This window comes from Scyliorhinus torazame, chromosome 4 (genome assembly GCF_047496885.1).
Source record: "Scyliorhinus torazame isolate Kashiwa2021f chromosome 4, sScyTor2.1, whole genome shotgun sequence".
Classification (NCBI taxonomy): Eukaryota; Metazoa; Chordata; class Chondrichthyes; order Carcharhiniformes; family Scyliorhinidae; genus Scyliorhinus; species Scyliorhinus torazame.
The window spans coordinates 56,016,928-56,031,071 of NC_092710.1; the positions used below are offsets into that span (position 1 = coordinate 56,016,928).

General features: G+C 43.8%; 7 non-coding genes across 7 annotated transcripts; all 7 read left to right on the forward strand.

Moving 5' to 3' along the window:
* The first annotated feature begins 376 nt into the window (after positions 1-376).
* On the forward strand, positions 377-458 carry trnaf-aaa (transfer RNA phenylalanine (anticodon AAA)). Its single transcript has one exon. It is a non-coding gene; the product is annotated as a tRNA-Phe (tRNA).
* Positions 459-2,333: 1,875 nt separating this feature from the next.
* On the forward strand, positions 2,334-2,415 carry trnas-aga (transfer RNA serine (anticodon AGA)). The gene has a single exon. It is a non-coding gene; the product is annotated as a tRNA-Ser (tRNA).
* Positions 2,416-4,322: 1,907 nt separating this feature from the next.
* On the forward strand, positions 4,323-4,404 carry trnas-aga (transfer RNA serine (anticodon AGA)). Its single transcript has one exon. It is a non-coding gene; the product is annotated as a tRNA-Ser (tRNA).
* A 1,907-nt stretch (positions 4,405-6,311) lies between these two features.
* Positions 6,312-6,393, forward strand: trnas-aga (transfer RNA serine (anticodon AGA)). Its single transcript has one exon. It is a non-coding gene; the product is annotated as a tRNA-Ser (tRNA).
* A 1,906-nt stretch (positions 6,394-8,299) lies between these two features.
* Positions 8,300-8,381, forward strand: trnas-aga (transfer RNA serine (anticodon AGA)). The gene has a single exon. It is a non-coding gene; the product is annotated as a tRNA-Ser (tRNA).
* Positions 8,382-10,287: 1,906 nt separating this feature from the next.
* On the forward strand, positions 10,288-10,369 carry trnas-aga (transfer RNA serine (anticodon AGA)). Its single transcript has one exon. It is a non-coding gene; the product is annotated as a tRNA-Ser (tRNA).
* A 1,873-nt stretch (positions 10,370-12,242) lies between these two features.
* Positions 12,243-12,324, forward strand: trnas-aga (transfer RNA serine (anticodon AGA)). The gene has a single exon. It is a non-coding gene; the product is annotated as a tRNA-Ser (tRNA).
* Positions 12,325-14,144: the final 1,820 nt, after the last annotated feature.

Here is a 14,144-nt window from a genome sequence, read left to right on the forward strand (position 1 = left end):
TCTGGACCCTGAGGATAAGACCTGCATTTTCAGAATCCAGCACTAACTCCAGTTTGTATTTTGATTTCTGTCGGTGCATTATCGCCCTGTCAACAAATAATGAAAGAAAATGCACAGAGTCCAACAGCAAATTGCGATTTTAAATCAAATCAAATGGCATTTCCTAATTCAGCAAAGCGGTGCTATCAAAACTTTCTTATAGCAACCTTAACAAAGCTATTGGCTCATCTCGGGTTTGGATTTCGTCAGGTTCTGAATGAAAGAATATTTATTGCGATCTCAATAATGTTGAGAATTGTATTATGTGTGTCTGCCTGCTACTACCGAATAAAAAAATGCCTTCCTCGTCAAATCACCGAACAGCATCTGCTCTCGTGTAGTCGTGGCCGAGTGGTTAAGGCGATGGACTAAAAATCCATGGGGATCTCCCCGCGCAGGTTCGAACCCTGCCGACTACGTATGTTCTTTTTCGCATTCAGGTTCAAGTTTCACCACGTTCTTTGGAACGAATGGTGTCTGATGCGAAATGGTATCCCACACTTTGCAAAAAGACGAGTTGTTTTTCCCAACAGAGTGCGCTCTATTTGAAAAGTCGGGACACAGTTCAACATGTGTTATTATTCAGTGATTGGAAAAGTTCACAACGCTTTCTGGATAAGAATTATACAATGGAACATATGCCATTAATTAGTGAACGGAGATGTACATTCAGCTTGCTGATGAAGAGTTAGGCCATGGGCAAGCGTTATTGACGAGGGAGGGGAGAAGTAAAAGCCTGAATCATGCGAGCAACTATTCCAATTTTCGATTTTGTCCAGGGAATAGCTATGGTGAATGCAGAAAAGCTAGTGGTTCGAAACATACCTGTTGGACGTGAACCTGGTGTTGTCAGACATCGTACTGTGCTCACCACAGTCCAACACCGGCATCTCTAAATCATGGCTATCTCCAAACTAAGACAATGTGAATGATTTTTGGATAGTGTATATCGCAAATTGATTGTAGATGGTTGAATAAATACTAGAAACTAAGAGGGAACAAGCATGGAGAGAAATAAGCCTCACTCACCCGTCAGTCAGGAATGTTGGCTGTCTCCCAAGCACGAGATCCGGGTTCGCTTCCCGAGCATTGCCAATTTAACCTTGTGGCGATCAAATGAGGACTCTCAAGTCTCGAACGTCCGCGGGTGCAATTCAAATAACCATAGTTTCAAACTCCATCTACCTTCCATTGAACTCAGGTTTCTTCTTTATTGTTAACAATTACTTGCCATTGTGGGTTTGATGGCAGACCCAATTTTTTGCATTAAGAGGAGAAAGTGATTGAGGAGTATGTGGAAATGAACCAAAATGGGAACGTCTCGCCGTCCGTGGTTTGGAAGTTTTGGAAGGCGGTAGTGAGGGGGGAGGTCATTTCATTCAAGACAAAGGTGGTTAGCGAGGCGCGTTAGGAATGGCATCATGGATCAGGGAGATGTTGGCGGGCGATGGAATATATCTGATGCACACGGAAGCGGCACATTTAGTGAGGAGGAAGGAGTTGCAGGTGAAGTTTGATCTTCTATCGAAAGGGAGGGCTGTTCAGCAATGGAGGCCCGCAAGGGATTGGCTATGAGTATGGTGAACAAGCCATTGGATGGCTGGCTGGTCATTTCCATCGGCAGGCAGCAGCGATGGAGGTGGAAGGGAGTATTTCTGCATCTGAATGTGAACTGGTTCGTGGATTTAGAAGAATGTTGATAATATTTTTGTGACATTTGGGCATTTTGGATCTGAAGCGCGGGGAGTATCGAACTTATATTTGATAATAAATGTAAAATCCTCCCTTTAGTTGATGCGGAGTGGAAACGTTAACTCCGTTTCTCTCTCCACTGATGATGCCAGACCGGCTGCGTTTCCCCTGAAGTTTCTGTTTTTGTGAGTTGAAATCTAATGGATTTGCTTTAACACAGATGTTTCTGGACCCTGAGGATAATTCCTGCATTTTCAGAATCCAGCACTAACTCCAGTTTGTATTGTGATTTCTGTCGGTGCATTATCGCCCTGTCAACAAATACAGAAAGAAAATGCACAGAGTCCAACAGCAAATTGCGAATTTAAATCAAATCAAATGGCATTTCCTAATTCAACAAAGCGGTGCTATCAAAACATTCTTATAGCAACCTTAACAAAGCTATTGGCTCATCTCGGGTTTGGATTTCGTCAGGTTCTGAATGAAAGAATACTTATTATGAACACAATAATGTTCAGAATTGTATTATGTGTGTCTGCCTGCTCCTCCCGAATAAAAAAATACCTTCCGCGTCAAATCACCGAAGCAGCTTTTGCGCTCATGTAGTCGTGGCCGAGTGATTAAGGCGATGGAGTAGAAATCAATTGGGGTCTCCCCGCGCAGGTTCGAACCCTGCCGATCACGTATTCCCTTTTTCTCATTCAGGTTCAAGTTTCACCACGTTCTTTGGAACGAATGGTGTCTGATGCGAAATGGTATCCCACACTTTGCAAAAAGACGAGTTGTTTTTCCCAACAGAGTGCGCTCTATTGGAAAAGTCGGGACACAGTTCAACATGTGTTATTATTCAGTGATTGGAAAAGTACACAGCGCTTTCTGGATAAGAATTTTACAATGGAACATATGCTATTAATGAGTGAACGGAGATGTACATTCAGGTTTCTGATGAAGACTTAGGCCATGGGCAAGCGTTGTTGACCAGGGAGGGGAGAAGTAAAATGCCTGAATCATGCGAGCAACAATTCCAATTTTCGATTTTGTCCAGGGATTGGCTATGGTGAATGCAGAAAAGCTAGTCTTTCGAAACATACCTGTTGGACGTTAACCTGGTGTTGTAAGGCATCGTACTGTGCTCACCACAGTCCAACACCGGCATCTCTAAATCATGGCTATCTCCAAACTAAGACAATGCGAATGCTTTTTGGATAGTGTATATCGCAAATTGATTGTAGATGGTTGAATAAATACTAGAAACTAAGAGGGAACAAGTCAAGACCAGCATGGAGAGAAATAATCCTCACTCACCCGTCAGTCAGGAATGTTGGCTGTCTCCCAAGCACTAGATCCGGGGTCGCTTACCGAGCATTGCCAATTTAACCTTGTGGCGATCAAATGAGGACTCTCAAGTCGCGAACTTGCTTTGTGACTGTAAAGACGTCCGCGGTTGCAATTCAAATAACCATAGTTTCAAACTCCATCTACCCTCCATTGCACTCAGGTTTCTTCTTTATTGTTAACAATTACTTGCCATTGTGGGTTTGATGGCAGACCCGATTTTTTGCATTAAGAGGAGAAAGTGATTGAGGAGTATGTGGAAATGAACCAAAATGGGAACGTCTCGCCGTCCGTGGTTTGGAAGGTATGGAAGGCGGTAGTGAGGGGGGGAGGTCATATCATTCAAGACAAAGGTGGTTAGCGAGGCGCGTTAGGAAGGGCAGCGTGGATCGGGGAAATGTTGGCGGGCGATGGAATATATCTGATGCACACGGAAGCGGGACATGTAGTGAGGAGGAAGGAGTTGCAGGTGAAGTTTGATCTTCTATCGAAAGGGAGGGCGGTTCAGCAATGGAGGCCCGAAAGGGATTGGCTATGAGTATGGTGAGCAAGCCATTGGATTGCTGACGGGCCATTTCCATCGGCAGGCAGCAGCGAGGGAGGTGGGAGGGAGTATTTCTGCATCTGAATGTGAACTGGTTCGTGGATTTAGAAGAATGTTGAGAATATTTTTGTGGCATTTGGGCACTTTGGATTTGAAGCGAGGGGAGTATCGAACTTATATTTGATAATAAATGTAAAATCCTCTCTTTAGTTGATGCGAAGTGGAAACGTTAACTCCGTTTCTCTCTCCACTGATGATGCCAGACCGGCTGAGTTTTCCCTGAAGTTTCTGTTTTTGTGTGTTGAAATTTAATGGGTTTGCTTTAACCCATATGTTTCTGGACCCTGAGGATAATTCCTGCATTTTCAGAATCCAGCAGTAACTCCAGTTGTATTGTGATTTCTGTCGGTGCATTATCGCCCTGTCATCAAATACAGAAAGAAAATGCACAGAGTCCAACAGCAAATTGCGAATTTAAATCAAATCAAATGGCATTTCCTCATTCAACAAAGTGGTGCTATCAAAACTTTCCGATAGCAACCTTAACAAAGCAATTGGCTCATTTCGCGTTTGGATTTCGTCAGGTTCTGAATGAAAGAATACTTATTATTAACACAATAATGTTCATAATTGTATTATGTGTGTCTGCCTGCTCCTCCCGAATAAAAAAATACCTTCCGCGTCAAATCACCGAAGCATCTTTTGCGCTCATGTAGTCGTGGCCGAGTGGTTAAGGCGATGGAGTAGAAATCCATTGGGGTCTCCCCGCGCAGGTTCGAACCCTGCCGATTACGTATGTTCTTTTCCTCTTTCAGGTTCAGGTTTCACCACGTTCTTTGGAACGAATGGTGTCTGATGCGAAATGGTATCCCACACTTTGCAAAAAGACGAGTTGTTTTTCCCAACAGAGTGCGCTCTATTTGAAAAGTCGGGACACAGATCAACATGTGTTATTATTCAGTGATTGGAAAAGTACACAGCGCTTTATGGATAAGAATTTGACAATGGAAAATATGCTATTAATTAGTGAACGGAGATGTAAAGACAGCTTGCTGATGAAGAGTTAGGCCATGGGCAAGCGTTATTGACCAGTGAGGGGAGAAGTAAAATGCCTGAATCATGCGAGCAACAATTCCAATTTTCAATTTTGTCCAGGGATTGGCTATGGTGAATGTAGAAAAGCTAGTGTTTCGAAACAAACCTGTTGGACGTTAACCTGGTGTTGTAAGACATCTTACTGTGCTCACCACAGTCCAGCACCGGCATCTCCAAATCATGGCTATCTCCAAACTAAGACAATGTGAATGCTTTTTGGATAGTGTATATCGCAAATATATTGTAGATGGTTGAATAAATACTAGAAATTAAGAGGGAACAAGTCAAGACCAGCATGGAGAGAAATAATCCTCACTCACCCGTCAGTCAGGAATATTGGCTGTCTCCCAAGCACTGGATCCGGGTTCTGTTACCGAGCATTGCCAATTTAACCTTAGGGCGATCAAATGAGGACTCTCAAGTCGCGAACGTTGCTTTGTGACTCGAAAGACGTCCGTGGGTGCAATTCAAATAACCATAGTTTCAAACTCCACCTACCTTCCATTGAACTCAGGCTTCTTCTTTATTGTTCACAATGACTTGCCATTGTGGGTTTGATGGCAGACCCGATTTTTTGCATTAAGATGGGGAAAGTGATTGAGGAGTATGTGGAAATGAACCAAAATGGGAACGTCTCGCCGTCCGTGGTTTGCAAGGTATGGAAGGCAGGAGTGAGGGGAGGTAATTTCATTCAAGGCAAAGGTAGGTAGCGAGGCGCGGGAGGGAGGGCAGCGTTGATCGGGGAGATGTTGGCGGGCGATGGAATATATCTGATGCACACGGAAGAGGGACATGTAGTGAGGAGGAAGGAGTTGCCGGTGAAGTTTGATCTTCTATCGAAAGGGAGGGCGGTTCAGCAATGGAGGCCCGCAAGGGATTGGCTATGAGTATGGTGAACAAGCCATTGGATGGCTGGCTGGTCATTTCCATCGGCAGGCAGCAGCGATGGAGGTGGAAGGGAGTATTTCTGCATCTGAATGTGAACTGGTTCGTGGATTTAGAAGAATGTTGATAATATTTTTGTGACATTTGGGCATTTTGGATCTGAAGCGCGGGGAGTATCGAACTTATATTTGATAATAAATGTAAAATCCTCCCTTTAGTTGATGCGGAGTGGAAACGTTAACTCCGTTTCTCTCTCCACTGATGATGCCAGACCGGCTGCGTTTCCCCTGAAGTTTCTGTTTTTGTGAGTTGAAATCTAATGGATTTGCTTTAACACAGATGTTTCTGGACCCTGAGGATAATTCCTGCATTTTCAGAATCCAGCACTAACTCCAGTTTGTATTGTGATTTCTGTCGGTGCATTATCGCCCTGTCAACAAATACAGAAAGAAAATGCACAGAGTCCAACAGCAAATTGCGAATTTAAATCAAATCAAATGGCATTTCCTAATTCAACAAAGCGGTGCTATCAAAACATTCTTATAGCAACCTTAACAAAGCTATTGGCTCATCTCGGGTTTGGATTTCGTCAGGTTCTGAATGAAAGAATACTTATTATGAACACAATAATGTTCAGAATTGTATTATGTGTGTCTGCCTGCTCCTCCCGAATAAAAAAATACCTTCCGCGTCAAATCACCGAAGCAGCTTTTGCGCTCATGTAGTCGTGGCCGAGTGATTAAGGCGATGGAGTAGAAATCAATTGGGATCTCCCCGCGCAGGTTCGAACCCTGCCGACTACGTATGTTCTTTTTCGCATTCAGGTTCAAGTTTCACCACGTTCTTTGGAACGAATGGTGTCTGATGCGAAATGGTATCCCACACTTTGCAAAAGACAGGTTGTTTTTCCCAACAGAGTGCGCTCTATTTGAAAAGTCGGGACACAGTTCAACATGTGTTATTATTCAGTGATTGGAAAAGTTCACAACGCTTTCTGGATAAGAATTATACAATGGAACATATGCCATTAATTAGTGAACGGAGATGGACATTCAGGTTTCTGATGAAGACTTAGGCCATGGGCAAGCGTTGTTGACCAGGGAGGGGAGAAGTAAAATGCCTGAATCATGCGAGCAACAATTCCAATTTTCGATTTTGTCCAGGGATTGGCTATGGTGAATGCAGAAAAGCTAGTCTTTCGAAACATACCTGTTGGACGTTAACCTGGTGTTGTAAGGCATCGTACTGTGCTCACCACAGTCCAACACCGGCATCTCTAAATCATGGCTATCTCCAAACTAAGACAATGCGAATGCTTTTTGGATAGTGTATATCGCAAATTGATTGTAGATGGTTGAATAAATACTAGAAACTAAGAGGGAACAAGTCAAGACCAGCATGGAGAGAAATAATCCTCACTCACCCGTCAGTCAGGAATGTTGGCTGTCTCCCAAGCACTAGATCCGGGGTCGCTTACCGAGCATTGCCAATTTAACCTTGTGGCGATCAAATGAGGACTCTCAAGTCGCGAACTTGCTTTGTGACTGTAAAGACGTCCGCGGTTGCAATTCAAATAACCATAGTTTCAAACTCCATCTACCCTCCATTGCACTCAGGTTTCTTCTTTATTGTTAACAATTACTTGCCATTGTGGGTTTGATGGCAGACCCGATTTTTTGCATTAAGAGGAGAAAGTGATTGAGGAGTATGTGGAAATGAACCAAAATGGGAACGTCTCGCCGTCCGTGGTTTGGAAGGTATGGAAGGCGGTAGTGAGGGGGGGAGGTCATATCATTCAAGACAAAGGTGGTTAGCGAGGCGCGTTAGGAAGGGCAGCGTGGATCGGGGAAATGTTGGCGGGCGATGGAATATATCTGATGCACACGGAAGCGGGACATGTAGTGAGGAGGAAGGAGTTGCAGGTGAAGTTTGATCTTCTATCGAAAGGGAGGGCGGTTCAGCAATGGAGGCCCGAAAGGGATTGGCTATGAGTATGGTGAGCAAGCCATTGGATTGCTGACGGGCCATTTCCATCGGCAGGCAGCAGCGAGGGAGGTGGGAGGGAGTATTTCTGCATCTGAATGTGAACTGGTTCGTGGATTTAGAAGAATGTTGAGAATATTTTTGTGGCATTTGGGCACTTTGGATTTGAAGCGAGGGGAGTATCGAACTTATATTTGATAATAAATGTAAAATCCTCTCTTTAGTTGATGCGAAGTGGAAACGTTAACTCCGTTTCTCTCTCCACTGATGATGCCAGACCGGCTGAGTTTTCCCTGAAGTTTCTGTTTTTGTGTGTTGAAATTTAATGGGTTTGCTTTAACCCATATGTTTCTGGACCCTGAGGGTAATTCCTGCATTTTCAGAATCCAGCAGTAACTCCAGTTGTATTGTGATTTCTGTCGGTGCATTATCGCCCTGTCATCAAATACAGAAAGAAAATGCACAGAGTCCAACAGCAAATTGCGAATTTAAATCAAATCAAATGGCATTTCCTCATTCAACAAAGTGGTGCTATCAAAACTTTCCGATAGCAACCTTAACAAAGCAATTGGCTCATTTCGCGTTTGGATTTCGTCAGGTTCTGAATGAAAGAATACTTATTATTAACACAATAATGTTCATAATTGTATTATGTGTGTCTGCCTGCTCCTCCCGAATAAAAAAATACCTTCCGCGTCAAATCACCGTAGCATCTTTTGCGCTCATGTAGTCGTGGCCGAGTGGTTAAGGCGATGGAGTAGAAATCCATTGGGGTCTCCCCGCGCAGGTTCGAACCCTGCCGATTACGTATGTTCTTTTCCTCTTTCAGGTTCAGGTTTCACCACGTTCTTTGGAACGAATGGTGTCTGATGCGAAATGGTATCCCACACTTTGCAAAAAGACGAGTTGTTTTTCCCAACAGAGTGCGCTCTATTTGAAAAGTCGGGACACAGATCAACATGTGTTATTATTCAGTGATTGGAAAAGTACACAGCGCTTTCTGGATAAGAATTTTACAATGGAAAATATGCTATTAATTAGTGAACGGAGATGTAAAGACAGCTTGCTGATGAAGAGTTAGGCCATGGGCAAGCGTTATTGACCAGTGAGGGGAGAAGTAAAATGCCTGAATCATGCGAGGAACAATTCAAATTTTCAATTTTGTCCAGGGATTGGCTATGGTGAATGCAGAAAAGCCAGTGTTTCGAAACAAACCTGTTGGACATTAACCTGGTGTTGTAAGACATCTTACTGTGCTCACCACAGTCCAACACCGGCATCTCCAAATCATGGCTATCTCAAAACTAAGACAATGTGAATGCTTTTTGGATAGTGTATATCGCAAATATATTGTAGATGGTTGAATAAATACTAGAAATTAAGAGGGAACAAGTCAAGACCAGCATGGAGAGAAATAATCCTCACTCACCCGTCAGTCAGGAATATTGGCTGTCTCCCAAGCACTGGATCCGGGTTCTGTTACCGAGCATTGCCAATTTAACCTTAGGGCGATCAAATGAGGACTCTCAAGTCGCGAACGTTGCTTTGTGACTCGAAAGACGTCCGTGGGTGCAATTCAAATAACCATAGTTTCAAACTCCACCTACCTTCCATTGAACTCAGGCTTCTTCTTTATTGTTCACAATGACTTGCCATTGTGGGTTTGATGGCAGACCCGATTTTTTGCATTAAGATGGGGAAAGTGATTGAGGAGTATGTGGAAATGAACCAAAATGGGAACGTCTCGCCGTCCGTGGTTTGCAAGGTATGGAAGGCGGGAGTGAGGGGAGGTAATTTCATTCAAGGCAAAGGTAGGTAGCGAGGCGCGGGAGGGAGGGCAGCGTTGATCGGGGAGATGTTGGCGGGCGATGGAATATATCTGATGCACACGGAAGAGGGACATGTAGTGAGGAGGAAGGAGTTGCCGGTGAAGTTTGATCTTCTATCGAAAGGGAGGGCGGTTCAGCAATGGAGGCCCGCAAGGGATTGGCTGTGAATATGGTGAGAAAGCCATTGGATTGCTGGCGGGTCATTTCCATCGGCAGGCAGCAGCGAGGGAGGTGGGAGGGAGTATTTCTGCATCTGAATGTGAACTGGTTCGTGGATTTAGAAGAATGTTCAGAATATTTTTGTGACATTTGGGCATTTTTGATCTGAAGCGAGGGGAGTATCGAACTGATATTTGATAATAAATGTAAAATCCTCTCTTTAGTTGATGCGGAGTGGAAACGTTAACTCCGTTTCTCTCTCCACTGATGATGCCAGACCGGCTGAGTTTTCCCTGAAGTTTCTGTTTTTGTGTGTTGAACTTTAATGGATTTGCTTGAACACATATGTTTCTGGGCCCTGAGGATAAGACCTGCATTTTCAGAATCCAGCACTAACTCCAGTTTGTATTTTGATTTCTGTCGGTGCATTATCGCCCTGTCAACAAATAATGAAAGAAAATGCACAGAGTCCAACAGCAAATTGCGATTTTAAATCAAATCAAATGGCATTTCCTAATTCAGCAAAGCGGTGCTATCAAAACTTTCTTATAGCAACCTTAACAAAGCTATTGGCTCATCTCGGGTTTGGATTTCGTCAGGTTCTGAATGAAAGAATATTTATTGCGATCTCAATAATGTTGAGAATTGTATTATGTGTGTCTGCCTGCTACTACCGAATAAAAAAATGCCTTCCGCGTCAAATCACCGAACAGCATCTGCTCTCGTGTAGTCGTGGCCGAGTGGTTAAGGCGATGGACTAGAAATCCATTGGGATCTCCCCGCGCAGGTTCGAACCCTGCCGACTACGTATGTTCTTTTTCGCATTCAGGTTCAAGTTTCACCACGTTCTTTGGAACGAATGGTGTCTGATGCGAAATGGTATCCCACACTTTGCAAAAGACAGGTTGTTTTTCCCAACAGAGTGCGCTCTATTTGAAAAGTCGGGACACAGTTCAACATGTGTTATTATTCAGTGATTGGAAAAGTTCACAACGCTTTCTGGATAAGAATTATACAATGGAACATATGCCATTAATTAGTGAACGGAGATGTACATTCAGCTTGCTGATGAAGAGTTAGGCCATGGGCAAGCGTTATTGACTAGGGAGGGGAGAAGTAAAAGCCTGAATCATGCGAGCAACTATTCCAATTTTCGATTTTGCCCAGGGAATGGCTATGGTGAATGCAGAAAAGCTAGTGGTTCGAAACATACCTGTTGGACGTTAACCTGGTGTTGTAAGACATCGTACTGTGCTCACCACAGTCCAACACCGGCATCTCTAAATCATGGCTATCTCCAAACTAAGACAATGTGAATGATTTTTGGATAGTGTATATCGCAAATTGATTGTAGATGGTTGAATAAATACTAGAAACTAAGAGGGATCAAGCATGGAGAGAAATAAGCCTCACTCACCCGTCAGTCAGGAATGTTGGCTGTCTCCCAAGCACGAGATCCGGGTTCGCTTACCGAGCATTGCCAATTTAACCTTGTGGCGATCAAATGAGGACTCTCAAGTCACGAACGTCCGCGGGTGCAATTCAAATAACCATAGTTTCAAACTCCATCTACCTTCCATTGAACTCAGGTTTCTTCTTTATTGTTAACAATTACTTGCCATTGTGGGTTTGATAGCAGGCCCAATTTTTTGCATTAAGAGGAGAAAGTGATTGAGGAGTATGTGGAAATGAACCAAAATGGGAACGTCTCGCCGTCCGTGGTTTGGAAGGTATGGAAGGCGGTAGTGAGGGGGGAGGTCATTTCATTCAAGACAAAGGTGGTTAGCGAGGCGCGTTAGGAATGGCAGCGTGGATCAGGGAGATGTTGGCGGGCGATGGAATATATCTGATGCACACGGAAGCGGCACATTTAGTGAGGAGGAAGGAGTTGCAGGTGAAGTTTGATCTTCTATCGAAAGGGAGGGCTGTTCAGCAATGGAGGCCCGCAAGGGATTGGCTATGAGTATGGTGAACAAGCCATTGGATGGCTGGCTGGTCATTTCCATCGGCAGGCAGCAGCGATGGAGGTGGAAGGGAGTATTTCTGCATCTGAATGTGAACTGGTTCGTGGATTTAGAAGAATGTTGATAATATTTTTGTGACATTTGGGCATTTTGGATCTGAAGCGCGGGGAGTATCGAACTTATATTTGATAATAAATGTAAAATCCTCCCTTTAGTTGATGCGGAGTGGAAACGTTAACTCCGTTTCTCTCTCCACTGATGATGCCAGACCGGCTGAGTTTCCCCTGAAGTTTCTGTTTTTGTGAGTTGAAATCTAATGGATTTGCTTTAACCCAGATGTTTCTGGACCCTGAGGATAATTCCTGCATTTTCAGAAGCCAGCACTAACTCCAGTTTGTATTGTGATTTATGTCGGTGCATTATCGCCCTGTCAACAAATACAGAAAGAAAATGCACAGAGTCCAACAGCAAATTGGGAATTAAATCAAATCAAATGGCATTTCCTAATTCAACAAAGCGGTGCTATCAAAACATTCTTATAGCAACCTTAACAAAGCTATTGGCTCATCTCGGGTTTGGTTTTCGTCAGGTTCTGAATGAAAGAATACTTATTATGTACACAATAATGTTCAGAATTGTATTATGTGTGTCTGCCTGCTCCTCCCGAATAAAAAAATACCTTCCGCGTCAAATCACCGAAGCAGCTTTTGCGCTCATGTAGTCGTGGCCGAGTGGTTAAGGCGATGGAGTAGAAATCCATTGGGGTCTCCCCGCGCAGGTTCGAACCCTGCCGATTACGTATTCCCTTTTTCTCATTCAGGTTCAAGTTTCACCACGTTCTTTGGAACGAATGGTGTCTGATGCGAAATGGTATCCCACACTTTGCAAAAAGACGAGTTGTTTTTCCCAACAGAGTGCGCTCTATTTGAAAAGTCGGGACACAATTCAACATGTGTTATTATTCAGTGATTGGAATAGTACACAGCGCTTTCTGGATAAGAATTTTACAATGGAACATATGCTATTAATGCGTGAACGGAGATGTACATTCAGCTTGCTGATGAAGACTTCGGCCATGGGCAAGCGTTATTGACCAGGGAGGGGAGAAGTAAAATGCCTGAATCATGCGAGGAACAATTCAAATTTTCAATTTTGTCCAGGGATTGGCTATGGTGAATGCAGAAAAGCCAGTGTTTCGAAACAAACCTGTTGGACATTAACCTGGTGTTGTAAGACATCTTACTGTGCTCACCACAGTCCAACACCGGCATCTCCAAATCATGGCTATCTCAAAACTAAGACAATGTGAATGCTTTTTGGATAGTGTATATCGCAAATATATTGTAGATGGTTGAATAAATACTAGAAATTAAGAGGGAACAAGTCAAGACCAGCATGGAGAGAAATAATCCTCACTCACCCGTCAGTCAGGAATATTGGCTGTCTCCCAAGCACTGGATCCGGGTTCTGTTACCGAGCATTGCCAATTTAACCTTAGGGCGATCAAATGAGGACTCTCAAGTCGCGAACGTTGCTTTGTGACTCGAAAGACGTCCGTGGGTGCAATTCAAATAACCATAGTTTCAAACTCCACCTACCTTCCATTGAACTCAGGCTTCTTCTTTATTGTTCACAATGACTTGCCATTGTGGGTTTGATGGCAGACCCGATTTTTTGCATTAAGATGGGGAAAGTGATTGAGGAGTATGTGGAAATGAACCAAAATGGGAACGTCTCGCCGTCCGTGGTTTGCAAGGTATGGAAGGCGGGAGTGAGGGGAGGTAATTTCATTCAAGGCAAAGGTAGGTAGCGAGGCGCGGGAGGGAGGGCAGCGTTGATCGGGGAGATGTTGGCGGGCGATGGAATATATCTGATGCACACGGAAGAGGGACATGTAGTGAGGAGAAAGGAGTTGCCGGTGAAGTTTGATCTTCTATCGAAAGGGAGGGCGGTTCAGCAATGGAGGCCCGCAAGGGATTGGCTGTGAATATGGTGAGAAAGCCATTGGATTGCTGGCGGGTCATTTCCATCGGCAGGCAGCAGCGAGGGAGGTGGGAGGGAGTATTTCTGCATCTGAATGTGAACTGGTTCGTGGATTTAGAAGAATGTTCAGAATATTTTTGTGACATTTGGGCATTTTTGATCTGAAGCGAGGGGAGTATCGAACTGATATTTGATAATAAATGTAAAATCCTCTCTTTGGTTGATGCGGAGTGGAAACGTTAACTCCGTTTCTCTCTCCACTGATGATGCCAGACCGGCTGAGTTTTCCCTGAAGTTTCTGTTTTTGTGTGTTGAACTTTAATGGATTTGCTTGAACACATATGTTTCTGGACCCTGAGGATAAGACCTGCATTTTCAGAATCCAGCACTAACTCCAGTTTGTATTTTGATTTCTGTCGGTGCATTATCGCCCTGTCAACAAATAATGAAAGAAAATGCACAGAGTCCAACAGCAAATTGCGATTTTAAATCAAATCAAATGGCGTTTCCTAATTCAACAAAGGGGTGCTATCAAAACTTTCTTATAGCAACCTTAACAAAGCTATTGGCTCATCTCGGGTTTGGATTTCGTCAGGTTCTGAATGAAAGAATATTTATTGCGAACTCAATAATGTT